At 40.8% G+C, this 15,296-nt stretch overlaps 1 pseudogene; it reads right to left on the bottom strand.

Annotated features, from left to right (window-relative positions):
• Positions 1–361: 361 nt before the first annotated feature.
• Positions 362–479, bottom strand: LOC126177682 (5S ribosomal RNA; annotated as a pseudogene).
• Between the last annotated feature and the right edge of the window lie 14,817 nt (positions 480–15,296).

The following is a 15,296-nucleotide window of genomic DNA, read 5'->3' on the forward strand; positions in this document are numbered from 1 at the left end:
CCTCATGATGCATCGTTTTTATTTTTTTGTTATAGTGCACTTTCGATATTATACAGAACTTCATAACATATTTTATTAAAGACACGCCTGGGTCAGAGCTGTATTTGTAAAATGTGATCTATTCCCTATCATCATATGAGTAAACTTTCTTATGAAAAAAAAACCACTCCGTGTACAGGCCACAAGTGGCCCATCGGGATCATCCGACCACCGTGTCATCCTCAGAGGAGGATGCAGGTACGAGGGGCGTAGGAAAAGCATACCGCTCTCCCGTTCGTTATAATGGTATTCTTGACCGGAGCCGGTACTATGCGGTCGAGTAACTCAATTGGCATCACGAGGCTGAGTGCACGCCGAAAAATGGCAACAGCGCAAGGCGGCCAGGATGGTCACCCACCCAAGTGCCGACCACGTCCGACAGCGCTTAACTGCGGTGATCTCATGGGAACCGGTGAATCCACTGCGGCAGGGCCATTGCCTTCTCGTGAAAACAGTTGTTTAAATTAATTTCAGGACAAAATCATAAGTCTTTAGTGAACAGGTGAAACAGTTATGGATTTAGTCACACGAATAGGTCGCCCATGAAATTTATGATCTTATTATGATTGTTATAGATCCTCAACTCATCGCAGTGTAAATTAGGTTTCTGCATTTAACTGGTTTAGACATTCAAAATATGGACTTCTTACGTGAATCCTGACATACAATTGAAGACTGATTGTTTCGTATCTATGGAATCAATAAACCATCAGTAGACTTTTTGTTATAAATATTTGTTATATATAAAAAATAGAATTAACAGAATGTCAGTTTAGGTTACGATCAAAGAGTCTGTTGCTGCTTGCCTCTGTCGACTTTGCTTTGATAACAGATATTAGCCTATGAAAATTCCACTAAACCATCAATTTTTTAAAGAATCTATCTCCTACGTATTAAACAATTTCGAACATCTGATTACTTTACAAATGAGTTACTGTGATACACATATGACTTTAGGCAAGTAAGGAAGAAAAAGTTTAGGAAAACTTTCGAATTATGCTTAAAGTTCGTTCGAAGTCGCAAAGTGTGTGGTGTCCTGCACACTCTTCTAATATAGGGTGCCGAGGAAGCTGTTTTCTCGGATAGCTAGACAACATTCAAGCAAATCTTATAATGGAGTTTCTTACAGTAAATTGAACTGACAATACTTAACTTCACCTTTTTACAAACAGGTGTTGCAAGCAATTAGCGACAGGCAGTCCGCCCCTGGTAGCTGAGTTGTCAGCGCGACAGAATATCAATTCTAAGGACACGGGTTCGATTCCCGGCTGGGTCGGAGATTTTCTCCGCCCAGGGACTGGGTGTTGTGTTGTCCTACTCATCATCATTTCATCCCCATCGACGAGCAAGTCGCCGAAGTGGCGTCAGATCGAAAGACTTGCACCCGGCGAACGGTCTACCCGACGGCGTACCCTAGTCACACGACATTCACATTTAGCTACATGCAAATAATGAATGTCCCTCGGTACATACAATTTCCATGCAAGCAAAACATAAGTCACGACTAAAGAGTTAGGATGACGGCTCATCTTGCAGTGCGTCTTCTAGTGTGGCTTTTCTAGTGCGGGGGAGGCTAGCTGTAGCGGTGTTTATACACTCCTGGAAATGGAAAAAAGAACACATTGACACCGGTGTGTCAGACCCACCATACTTGCTCCGGACACTGCGAGATGGCTGTACAAGCAATGATCACACGCACGGCACAGCGGACACACCAGGAACCGCGGTGTTGGCCGTCGAATGGCGCTAGCTGCGCAGCATTTGTGCACTGCCGCCGTCAGTGTCAGCCAGTTTGCCGTGGCATACGGAGCTCCATCGCAGTCTTTAACACTGGTAGCATGCCGCGACAGCGTGGACGTGAACCGTATGTGCAGTTAACGGACTTTGAGCGAGGGCGTATAGTGGGCATGCGGGAGGCCGGGTGGACGTACCGCCGAATTGCTCAACACGTGGGGCGTGAGGTCTCCACAGTACATCGATGTTGTCGCCAGTGGTCGGCGGAAGGTGCACGTGCCCGTCGACCTGGGACCGGACTGCAGCGACGCACGGATGCACGCCAAGACCGTAGGATCCTACGCAGTGCCGTAGGGGACCGCACCGCCACTTCCCAGCAAATTAGGGACACTGTTGCTCCTGGGGTATCGGCGAGGACCATTCGCAACCGTCTCCATGAAGCTGGGCTACGGTCCCGCACACCGTTAGGCCGTCTTCCGCTCACGCCCCAACATCGTGCAGCCCGCCTCCAGTGGTGTCGCGACAGGCGTGAATGGAGGGACGAATGGAGACGTGTCGTCTTCAGCGATGAGAGTCGCTTCTGCCTTGGTGCCAATGATGGTCGTATGCGTGTTTGGCGCCGTGCAGGTGAGCGCCACAATCAGGACTGCATACGACCGAGGCACACAGGGCCAACACCCGGCATCATGGTGTGGGGAGCGATCTCCTACACTGGCCGTACACCACTGGTGATCGTCGAGGGGACACTGAATAGTGCACGGTACATCCAAACCGTCATCGAACCCATCGTTCTACCATTCCTAGACCGGCAAGGGAACTTGCTGTTCCAACAGGACAATGCACGTCCGCATGTATCCCGTGCCACCCAACGTGCTCTAGAAGGTGTAAGTCAACTACCCTGGCCAGCAAGATCTCCGGATGTGTCCCCCATTGAGCATGTTTGGGACTGGATGAAGCGTCGTCTCACGCGGTCTGCACGTCCAGCACGAACGCTGGTCCAACTGAGGCGCCAGGTGGAAATGGCATGGCAAGCCGTTCCACAGGACTACATCCAGCATCTCTACGATCGTCTCCATGGGAGAACAGCAGCCTGCATTGCTGCGAAAGGTGGATATACACTGTACTAGTGCCGACATTGTGCATGCTCTGTTGCCTGTGTCTATGTGCCTGTGGTTCTGTCAGTGTGATCATGTGATGTATCTGACCCCAGGAATGTGTCAATAAAGTTTCCCCTTCCTGGGACAATGAATTCACGGTGTTCTTATTTCAATTTCCAGGAGTGTATTCTCTTCGTTAGGTGCCGCTCCTGTCGTCCTAGTTAGCCTTTTATTGGTTGACGTCTCAGTGCCTTCTTTGCTGCAAAGTTTCGGGTCGACGTGGCGGCGCTTAATGTTACGCCGGAACAAAGTGCTCTCATTATGAAACACTGAATGAATATAATCAGGGTAACTTGCGTTACATTTTAACAAAATGCTAGTTTTTCATGTGTCTCTATCGTTATGACGTAATATCTCTTAAACTGTGTGTCGTACAACTACATAATTTTGCAGGATATATTCAGTGGTTGGTTGGTTGGTTCGTTCTTTGGGAGAAGAGACCAAACAGCGAGGTCATCGGTCTCATCGGATTAGGGAAGGAAGTCGGCCGTGCCCTTTCAAAGGAACCATCCCAGCATTTGCCTGGACCGATTTAGGGAAATCACGGAAAACCTAAATCAGGATGGCCGGACGCGGGTTTGAACCGTCGTCCTCCCGAATGCGAGTCCAGTGTGCTACCACTGCGCCATACATTCAATGGTGTATCTGGATATTGTCTGCAAACTGTGTTGCCAATAGAAAAAAATGGCTCTGAGCACTATGCGACTTAACTTCTGAGGTCATCAGTCGCCTAGAACTTAGAACTAATTAAACCTAACTAACCTAAGGACATCACACACATCGATGCCCGAGGCAGGATTCGAACCTGCGACCGTAGCGGTCACGCGGTTCCAGACTGAAGCGCCTTTAACCGCACGGCCACACCGGCCGGCCGTTGCCAATAGAGTTAGTAGTAAAAAAGTAATAAATTACAACGTCAATAGTACTGTCATTCTTAACAAAGCTCGCCTAAATATCTTTTCTAATATATAATTGCACGAAACACGGGGTCTGTTTAGCGAAACAGTCATTTAAGCAGGGGCGAAATAAAATTGATCACAATGTAGCTTGGTACTGTTTTTATGATACTGCTTTACGTCTCGTTCAAGCGGTATGGCAGTTTTCTCGTTCTTTCTCATCGAGTCATGCAATAAACCTTAGTACTAAGGTTCAAAAATACCACATCGGTTCTCGAAGATGGAAAAATGTAGTTATTCAGGATGACACGTGGAATAAGATGTTAACATGGAAAAGATGCTACAGCTGTACCCTGTTTTATCGTACGCAGCTCGTGGTCGTGCGGTAGCGTTCTCGCTTCCCAAGCCCGGGTTCCCGGGTTCGATTCCCGGCGGCGTCAGAGATTTTCTCTGCCTCGTGATGACTGGGTGTTGTGTGATGTCCTTAGGTTAGTTAGGTTTAAGTAGTTCTAAGTTCTAGGGGACTGATGACCATAGATGTTAAGTCCCATAGTGCTCAGAGCCATTTGAACCAACCCTATTATATTACTTCACGCAAGAGACATTGTTGCACTGAACTACGAGACCATGTGATCTTCCATCGCACGAGTTTAGAATCGGTGTTTTGTTGTTTCGACACCATCAAACATTTCAATGAAGATGTAGAAGAATTTATAATCCAGATTTATAAATGTTTCAATAAAAGTGCTTTAAAATTTTCTATTCGTTTCAAAAATTTATACTCTTGAAATCAAACTCACTATTAAAAAGTTGCACAAATAATTATTTATTTTTAATTTATTTAATTTCTTGTCATCTCAGATACGCTAACTGAGAAAACAAGCAAGGTGCCCAGGAGGGGACAGCAACTTATCATTATGACGTTACATGCCGTCTGGTCTCAATGCATGTACTGATTCGTTTGAGAAGATTTACATACAGCCTTTACATTTTCTCCTGACGCAAGCTGGTTCACAAAAGTTGTAAATGGTCCTAGTATGCTGGCTATTGGCACTTGGACGAAGTTGATCTCTGAGCTGGTTCCATACACGTTCAGTCAGGGTCAGACTGGGGAACTCGCTGAAGTGGATGTACATCAACACCGCCTATGGAGCAAAACAAAATGGCACCAAGATACTGTAGTACGAGGGGTAAGACTTGAGGACACGGGATGGCTGTGATGCACCGTTAAACAGTTGTAGTTCACTCAGTCACCACCAGCTGTAACCTGAAGTCATACCCAATGACTCGCCACAAAATGACCCTAGGAGTAACATTACTGTACCTATCCAGAACAACAATACCGGATGGCAGGTGCAGCTGAGAAGGAGTTAGTTGCTAGGTGCATGGTGTACAATAAGGTAATCCTTCGTTGTGGTGGTCAGATGTGGTCGACCAGAACCTTGACAACCAATAGGCCTGCCCTCACGCGCAGTTTCACATCGGGACACTGTGGCATCTGAATTTCCCACAAATCTGGATACTGGAGGATTCGACCACGTGACCAAATCGAGACTCACATTGAGGTCCCTTTGTAACCCTGTCAGGTGCCTATTACGCTGTCTCACACGAGTATGGGTCTTCATCATGTCCTTCACATTGATCAGTCAACATTTTATCCTGTTCACACCCCTTGTATAACATAGACCGATTAACAAGGCGAAATACGAACGCAACTATTTGCTCTGGTGGTCGTTCTTCCTGTCATGCATAACTGCAGCTCTAATCGTTAACGAATTGCGCAAACTTACATTCGCTACCAACCATATGTTCTGGGTGCTTAATTTTTCTTGTCAGGCAGCGTATGTGTACCTAAAGTATAGTGAACCATCTTGTTTTTACAAACCAAAGTGTGGTGTACATAGATTAGTGAGAAGCACCGTCCTTAGTTTCCGATATTCCGACAACAGGTAGGCCGAGAACAATATATGATTTAATTGTGAATGTTTGCGTGTGATGTGTCTAGTAAAATGATTTTTTCCTGTTTATTTCATTTCGCATGAGGACGATCCTGGCAAGTGACCCAGTGGGCCACGCGGGATTAGCCGAGCGGTCCTGGGCGCTGCAGTCATGGACTGTGTGCCTCGTCCCCGCGGAGGTTCGAGTCCTCCCTCAGGCATGGGTGTGTGTCTTTGTCCTTAGGATAATTTAGGCTAAGTAGTGTGTAAGCTTATGGAATGATGACCTTAGCAGTTAAGTCCCATAAGATTTCACACACATTGGAACATTTTTTTGAACATTTGATCCAGTGGTATTGCACCGGCGCAGCAATCGGCGATGCGGGTCACTAATCACAACAGCACCGACGGTCTGCGACGACAAGAACATTGTCTTATCATTGTCAGCATCCTCTGTGCGCAGTATTATAAAACAGACGTTTGAATGGAATTTATGTAAATGTACCAGTCCATAGAAGGTTTTAGCTTGTATTGAATGACCATTGTTTTTTTAAGACCAACAGCTTTGTAAACAGAAAGTATAATTTTAAATGGGTGATGACTACTTCTATTAAGTAGCATATTGACTACCAACGAGCGAGACAGAAGTTATTCCCATTCCTCTAACTTAAGAATAGCATTCCGCTATACCGGACCGCTCAGCTTGAGCGTAAGTTCATAGTGGGTGGTTTAAAGCATTGGCTGCTCCAGTCTTGTCTGACCTACATAAATGATTTTCCAAGGACTTTAGACGGCAGCTGAAACGCTGCAGTGTTAGCTTATGCACAGCATACTAATCAAGGCCCTGCTCAACCATAGAATAAAAGCTCAGATGTCAGCTGAAAATTCCTAGAAGCGGTACACGGCGAACAGTTTGAATCTTAATCGTACAAATACAGATAACACGAAATTTCAGACAAGCAGTAGTAACCATTTAGCACGAGAAGTAGTTATTAAAGGTCATACACTACTTGATCAGCGTATAAAATTTTTTATGATCTAGCTGAGTAGTTAAAATGGAATCGACACATGGATGTATAATCAAGAATCTAAATGCAGTATTTTATACTCCTAGAAGGATCTCCGCTTGTGTTGACATAAAAACAAGAGTTTAAATTCATTCTGCATATTTTCACTCCCTGTTGTCTTATGGAATTATCTTTTAGGACAGTGCAAAAAAAGTAAATAAAATGTTAGTTCTGTAGAAGATAGTAGTAAGAATACTGTGTACAGTAGATAATCGTACATCTTGCAGAAATATTTTTAAAAAAAATGGAAATTTTACCTACTTCGCAAGAGGTTTACTGATTAATGATGTTTGTTTATAAATAATAAAAATCAGTTCTAACCGATGAGTGATGTACACAATGACAATATACACTACTGCCCATTAAAATTGCTACACCACGAAGATGAAGTGCTACAGACGAGAAATTTAACCGACAGGAAGAAGATGCTGTGATATGCAAATGATTAACATTTCAGAGCATTGACACAAGGCTGGCGCCGGGGGCGACACCTCCAACGTGCTGACATGAGGAAAGTTTCCAACCGATTTCTCATACACAAACAGCAGTTGACCGGCGTTGCCTGGTGAAATGTTGTTGTGATGCCTCGTGGAAGGGGGAGAAATGCGTATCATCACGTTTCCGACTTTGATTACATTTCTGAAATCGTTAGAGAGTGAATAATTTCGAGATCCACGGTGTCAAAAGTGTGCCGAGAACACCAGACTTGGAATGTCCCATGCGTCTAGCTTCAACTAATAATCTACGTACTTTAAAAGTCTGGTAGTTCCCTTCGTGCGGCCATACATTCGTCGGTAAACAGATGAATGATTTAGGCTGAAATGACACGTCCGCTACTGCACTGCCCCTTTATATCATGTGTACGAGATGCTACCGCCATCTCTATACAGTATGTCCATGAAGCTCTTTCATGACCTTTGTTACCTTAATGCAGATGTCAGTTACTGATATATGGCGGGATCGTGTGGCATCTTGGCTATGGGTTTGATCTGACGGAAGTTTCTGATGCTTAAGCGGTGAGTCACTGTTTGGAAACTTTTTAATGAGACGGTTTTGCCGGCAAAGTAATCCCGTTTAGTGAAAAAGCAAATTTTTATTTTGGGAGGGTAAAGTGACACCTCACATTAAATGGTTAAATGGACGAAGATAGTCTTCCCATAGAACTTTATATGCTGAAACTATACAACCCCTTATAGATAAGCAATAAGTGACCAGTCAGGAGTAACGTTTTTTGAATGAAAGAGTGAGTGATTTTGGGGGGGGGGGGGGTGGTTAAGGATGGAAGAGCCTCTTTCCTTTTTCATGTAATTTCATCAATTATTCCTTTCGTGGAAAGGGAGAACGTGTCTGTGATCACTGATTTTTATCATATTCAAATCGTATTCAATACTGATTGGTCTGGGGTGTACTTCTTTTAGATGATCCGAAAATGTTGAATTATTTGTACCAGTTTTAAATGCTCTGATGTGTCGAATGTCCTGCCAGTCATTCCAATGTATATATCCTCACAATCTCACCAACTGAGCTGATAGATAACATGTTGTTGGTATCTATGTGGTTTTGATTTCAGTTTTGGGATGTGCTTTGAATGGAATTGTTTGTTTTGTAAGCAGTGTTTATGCCTTCTTGTTTGAATATCTTACCTATTTCACGAGTGTTTTCGTTGTGGTAGGTCATTGTATGCCATTTTTTGTTTTAGTGTAAGTTGTACGAGTTAGTGTGGTTTGTTAGATTATTTCATTGTTTTCCCAATTCACGCAAAAATTTAAGTGTGTTTTCTTCTTCTTCTTCTATTGTGAAATTTATGTTTTTGCATTCAGTATTTATGTCTTTCTGTAGTTGCTGTATTCTGTTTTTAGGTTCATCAACCATACATATTATATCCATGTATCTGTATCAGTAAACGATGTTGTACCTTTTCTTTGTTATCATGTCTTGAAATATTAATTTTTTGTATGTGATTCTTGTAAATGTTGACTGATGTTATTGAAATAGATGAACCCATTGCTAAACCTTCTTCTTATCTGTAGTATTCTTGATTGAATTCAAAATAATTTTGTTGTGTTATTCACCGTAATTATTTTATTGTTTCATCTGTGTGATCATGAGGTAGCTGGTTGTGTATTTTCAGGTTTTCTTCAATAATTTTTATAGGTTCTTTAACAGGGATGCAACCGTACATTCCTTCTACATCAAAGGAGAGCAATGTTGTTGTGTCAGGGACTTAAGTGTCTATTACATATTCTACCAGTTGAGAGATATTTCTGATTGTTGTATGATTTTCTAGTTTATAATACTGGTTGAGCTGTGACTGCATTTATTTTGCTAGTAGGTACGTAGGAGCTGCTCTGAAATTTAGTATTGGTTGGACTGGATAATTTTCTTTATTGACCTTTGGCTGACATCTCATGTTGGGGCTTGAGGCTTTTTTTGTATAAGTCTCTGTGTCTTTGTGTCTGTATATGTTTTTGAGGTGCGGTAGCGTTCTCGCTTCCCATGCCCGGGTTCCCGGGTTCGATTCCCGGCGGGGTCAGGGATTTTCTCTGCCTCGTGATGGCTGGGTGTTGTGTGCTGTCCTTAGGTTAGTTAGGTTTAAGTAGTTCTAAGTTCTAGGGGACTTCTGACCACAGCAGTTGAGTCCCATAGTGCTCAGAGCCATTGAGTGTGTTCTTAATATGTGTTTGAAATTTGTTAATTGGGTTTGATTTTATCTTTCTTATGTATTCTTTGCTTATGAATTATTTAGTTTTTTCTATGTATTCATTTGTTTTCATGAGGACAACACTGTTACCTTTGTCAGATATTGTTATAATGGCATTTTCTGCTTTCAGTTTTTCTTTACATTTTTAAGCTGTGTTTCATACCAATTATTTCGGAATTTATTGTTTTCTTTTTCAATCTGTGTTGCTACTGTTTTAATTTCTTCTCTTATGAGCTCCCTCGTTAGCCCTGTGTTTACACTACTGTTTTCATTTTTATTCCTATATAGTGAGAACATATTCAGATTCATTAATGAGTTATTGTATCTATTCTTCATTTGTTGGTGAGCCAACATTGCGTTTTACACCTTTTGGTAAGAGCTGTTTTTCGTTTTCATCAAGCGATATATTTGTAAGATTAACCACCCTAGGACAGAAATTGTGTATGTGTATGTGTTTGCTGTTGTTGGGTTTTGTGTGGCGCAGTTTGAGGTTTTCAATTTTCTTAATATGCTTTAGACGCATTTTGTTGCTAGCTCTACATGTGCAGCCTTCGACTTTTTCCTTAATGGAAGCCAGAATAGCTGGATTATTTAGTTGTTGTGCTATCTGAAGGTTAATTTCGTATAATTCTCCGTTTAATGTTTATTTCTTTGTATATAGTGATTTAAATTTGTGTTTCAGGCAGGTATTTTTAGTAGCCTATCTGGCAAGTTTAGCTGCAGAACAAAAAACACCCCCAAGAATCTTAAACCAACTACAGACATTATGGCCACACAAATGAAGAATTTAATATCGCCTGGTCAAGCATTTCCAGTTGGTCTCTATTACCAGTTTATAAGGATTAGTTTTAATTTGTATAAAACAGTGGAAGTCATCAGATTCATTAACCACTGCAGACATAATGATCTTATGCCAGTATACATAAACGTAAGGTTCAAAAATGGTTTGAAAGGAGAAAATTTCCACGTAGAAACAGCATTAACACAAAATAAACAGTTGCTCAATGACCAAATAAGTATTGGAACTGACTCTATATAGAATAACTGATTAAATTACTTTAAAAAAAAGAGCCTTTTACATTTTTCAATCCTCCCCCATCATCACAATTTCTTTTCACACCTCGCTCCTCGCCTTCTACTCTAACTCAGACTCCATCACACTGCTATATACATACGTCCACTAATCATTGTTTCCCTTCCCCTAAAATAAAAAAAAATCCTTCCATCGCTACTCCTTCTCTACTCTTCCACAGTTTAAAAATACGAAGAAACATATTTAAATATAATTACATACATACAATAATCTAATTAAGAAAGAGAGAGGGAGAGAGAGAGAGAGGGAAAGAAATTTCTCCATCGCTCTTCCTTCTCTACTCTTTCGCAGTACATAAAAAACCAGAAACGTAATTAAATATAATTACACACATAGAAACTCCGCCGCTGCCAGTCTCAAGCCCGGGGCATCATCTAGCAAGTGACGAGGAAGGTGAAGAGGGAGGGGTAGCACCTCATAAAAAAACTGCGTTCATCTGGCTCCGGAATGTAGCAACTTGTGAAGGTGCCTAGGTTTACAGGTGAAGTCCAGTAAACATTCTCAAAGGCAGAAGAGGAATCCTAACTCGCTACAGCAGAGAGAGAGCGGAAGAACCTAATGGAGAAAACAAAACCATATCCACTTTTTGTCTGTCTGTAGCAAGTGGTGAAGTGGTCAGAGTCTGTTCACCAGTGGTGCGACTGAAATTCACATTTTGGAACTAACCCTTTCAGTTTTAACTTTCTGAGTTCACTCAATGAGTCTACCAAACCCCACCTGATTCCCGGTTGAGTCGTCATAGAGCATTTTGATATCACAGTACCATTCCAGGTGGTAATCCACCGTCGGTATCTCTGGCGTAACTGGTCTTTCGGATTGTGGGGTGGCCAGGCTAGAATGGAATGTGTTTCTGCAGAGGAAGTCAGAGTCCTCTGACCAACTTAAAACCAAAACAAATACATATTTTGCAACACTTCAAGTACAAACACTTTTGCAACTAGGTAAACTTCATACGTTGGGAAATACATTAAAAGAACTGAAGGTTCAGGTTTTGGCACTTCAAGAAACACGAATGACACACAATAACACCTCGTATTTCAACAATTATCGTCTTTTTAAAACTGATAAAAGAATACTTAATAATGCGCCACATCTGGCAGTTGCCATTGCAGCCTAGAAAAATATTTTAAACTCAATAACGGAGGTAAAATCCATTAATAGTAGACTACTGACAATTTCTCTTAAATGCGAAAGGAAAAAATACAATTTAATTAATGCCCATTTGCTAGACAATGAGGATAACCGTAAAAAACCTAATGTTAATGAAGCTTGGGAAACACCGGGATGCGTCATCTCGAAAATTCCCTCAAACCATGCTAAAATTTTAATGGGTGATTTTAATGCTCAATTAGGTGAAGAGAAAAAGATAAGAAAACGGTGGGTGAATTTCCAGCAAATAAATGGACAAACCAAAATGGTCAAAGATTTGTTGAAACATGGAAAAATTTTAACCTTAAAATCATGTTCACACTTTTTAAAACGAGCCCTTCTAAACAAAAAAACTTTCGGGCACCCAATACATTTATTGGGGAATTTAAAATCGATCCTGTAGCAATTTCATGCCCTAACTAAAAAGAAATTTTAAATTTCCACATTGGGAAAGGGGCTAATACTGATTCTGAACGTTATTTAACACAAATAAAAGTAAAACTTCAGCCTCAGAAACTCTTCAAAACAAAAATAAAAAAATATCCTTAAATTTGACTCTGCTAAAATAACGCCAAGTCTAGCCAGTGAACTTGACAAACAACAATCCAACAGTTAGAAAAGCCTAAAAGAAAAGTTCATCAAAACAGCACAAAATTCAATTCCGCTTCGAAAGAAACAAAAACACGCTTAGTGGAACGCAGATTATGAAACATCATTTAAGTCTAGGCATGAGGCATTCAAAATTTGGAATAGTAAAAAAACTGAAAAAAAGCACACAATGTAGGCTTTCACGGCCGGCGTTGTCTTCAGTTGAAACTTCCGGGCTGAGAGGCCGTGGTCGATGTATAAGATTTCCACCTGACGTTTCGTCTCCATCTGCGGGAGACATCTTCTGAGGTCGTCCGGCTACTGCCGGCCTCTCAGGCCGGAAGCTTCAACTGAAAAAAGCACCTTTGTTACTGTGATAAAAGAAATCTAAATTCATCCGACATACTAAAAGAAACTACGAAAATCCACAACTTACGGAAATCGAAAAAGATTTCCAAAAGAACAATACAATAAACTTTTATAAAACATTCAAAACAAAACTAACTGGTTACTAATCTCAAAGTCTTTGCCTCAAAAATGAAACTGGCAGTTTGGCTCTTAACAACCAGGAAAATTGTAGGGAACTTGCTAATAATTTTGAAAAACTATTGAACTGTCCATAACCAGCGAATAAATTCGAACCACAGCAAATTAGTAAGACCAAACCTACCTCTAAAGCACCTGATGAAATCGAAATAGCTAAACAAATCAAGAGACTTAAAAGCATCAAAGCATCCGGAGAAGACGGTATAATCGCAGAATTACTAAAATCAGCTGGCCCTAACCCTATTAAAGAGATCACACAACTAATAGGACATATCTGTCAAACTGAGAAAATACCTGAGGACTGGAAAACTGACCTAATTCGTCCATTGCATAAAAAGCGGATAGGACCGATGTTAATAATTACCAAGGAATCTCTCTCCTCCCATTCACATACAAAATTATCTCGCAGTGTTTACTTGATCGAGCCCAAGAACAGCTAGAACCTAAAATTAGTGATTACCAAGCAGGCTTTAGACCAAACAGGTCTTGTCTGGAACAAATTCTTGCTTTAAAACTAATCCTCAGACACGAAAGGATTTCTAGTAACAATAATGTATATACATTTGTGGATTTTAAAAAGGCTTACGGCTCAGTTGATCGTGAACCTCTTTTTCCAAATTTTAAAGGAATAAAGACTAGATAATAAAACTCTAACACTGATTAAGGAAACTTTAACCGACACTAGATCTAAAGCTAAATTCATGGGAGTGATTTCTGAACCATTTGAAATAAAGACTGGTGCTAGACAGGGAGATGGACTCTCTCCATTACTGTTTACCTGTGTTTTGGAAAAGATAATTACAGAATGGCAGGAGCCAAAGTCGATTCAAAATACAGACCAATCAGTCAAGTTAGGTAAAAGCGATATTAGATTAGATTGCCTCGCCTTTGCAGATGATCTGACAATTTTAACTAAGAATGTTACCACAGCTCAAAAACATATTGAAATTCTTAAAGAAGTCTCGGAAATGGTAGGACTACAAATATGAATCAAAAAACGGAATACATGACATGCAAAAAACAAGCACCAAAATTTTTGAACACGAAATAAAGAAAAATAAAAAGGGTATCTCAGTTGAAATACTTGGGAGAAATGATAAAAGAAAACGGTCGGAAAAAGCTGCAAATGAAGTTCACTGTCAAAAGATAGCAACTGCATTCAGATTAACAAAAATCACTTTCAAAATTCAGTAAACATAAACATAATAGCACTGTAATCAAACCTGAATGTCTTTATGCAGAAGAAACTTTAATTTTAAATAGGAAGAGCGATATTGAAGAAATACAGTGAAAGAAAGAAAGATTGTTAGGAAAATATTAGGACCCAAAATTACTGATTGGGAAACTTATAGGCTGAGAAGTAATTAGGAAATAGAAGAATACACAGACACACATGGTGATATGAGAAAACGAAGACACATTAAAAGAATGGCACCCACTAGGATGACAAAACAAATAGTAGAATTCTGCGAAAACGGAAGTAAGGCCAAAATTGAGCCAATGAAATGGATTGCTGCGATTAAGGAAGATCTTAATGCAGCCGGTATAACTCAGGCAGACCTTAAAGACAGGAAAACATTCAGACAAAATATATTTTGTTGGAAATTGGACTGGAACACAGTGATCTGATGAAAGACAGAGACTTTATTCGGAAAGGATGAAACAAATTTGAACACAGAAAGGCCACCCGTCAAACGTGACTTTGATGGATTGTACCTCGCGTGGTCCTACTGGGCCAATACGCTAATAATAATAATACACACATACAATAATATAATTTTTAAAAAATTATTGTCGGTCAAAGACAAAGTAGTTGCAAAGACAGAACAAAAGTACCCTCAAGAATTATAAAGCAACTGCGGACACTGGCCACATAAATGGAGAATTTATTTTTTTCTATTTTCATGATCCTTTCCTTTTGATCGGTACTGATATAAAGCGATTACATTATACTTGTGACTACCATCATTGCTGGCAACACGAGCTTCAGTAGGTCTGGAACTGTTCAAATGTGCCTGATGTATTTGTTACCGAGGTGACACTGAATGATTACTCCACGTTCGAAGTTAGTCATCTCCCCTGACCGGCCCATTTTGTTGTTACTGATTCTTTCTACACAACACAATCCTCCCCGCCTCCTTTCACTGAGTACATAGGAAGCTGCAATTTTTGTTACAGTATGCTATTCAAATGACTCAGCATCTATACATGAAAAAAATAGAAATTTAATTAATGTTATCGTATGCATCAATTACAGCAAATCTAATACACATTTAAAGAAAACGTACACGCGTGCAACATGTTACACTACATAAATGTCAAACGGCCAAGACTCAGTGCAGTGGAATGCCGTGTCGGATGCTTCGTGTAGACTCCTGATGCCACCTGG

The sequence above is a fragment of the Schistocerca cancellata genome, chromosome 3 (assembly GCF_023864275.1).
Source record: "Schistocerca cancellata isolate TAMUIC-IGC-003103 chromosome 3, iqSchCanc2.1, whole genome shotgun sequence".
NCBI classification, from domain to species: Eukaryota; Metazoa; Arthropoda; class Insecta; order Orthoptera; family Acrididae; genus Schistocerca; species Schistocerca cancellata.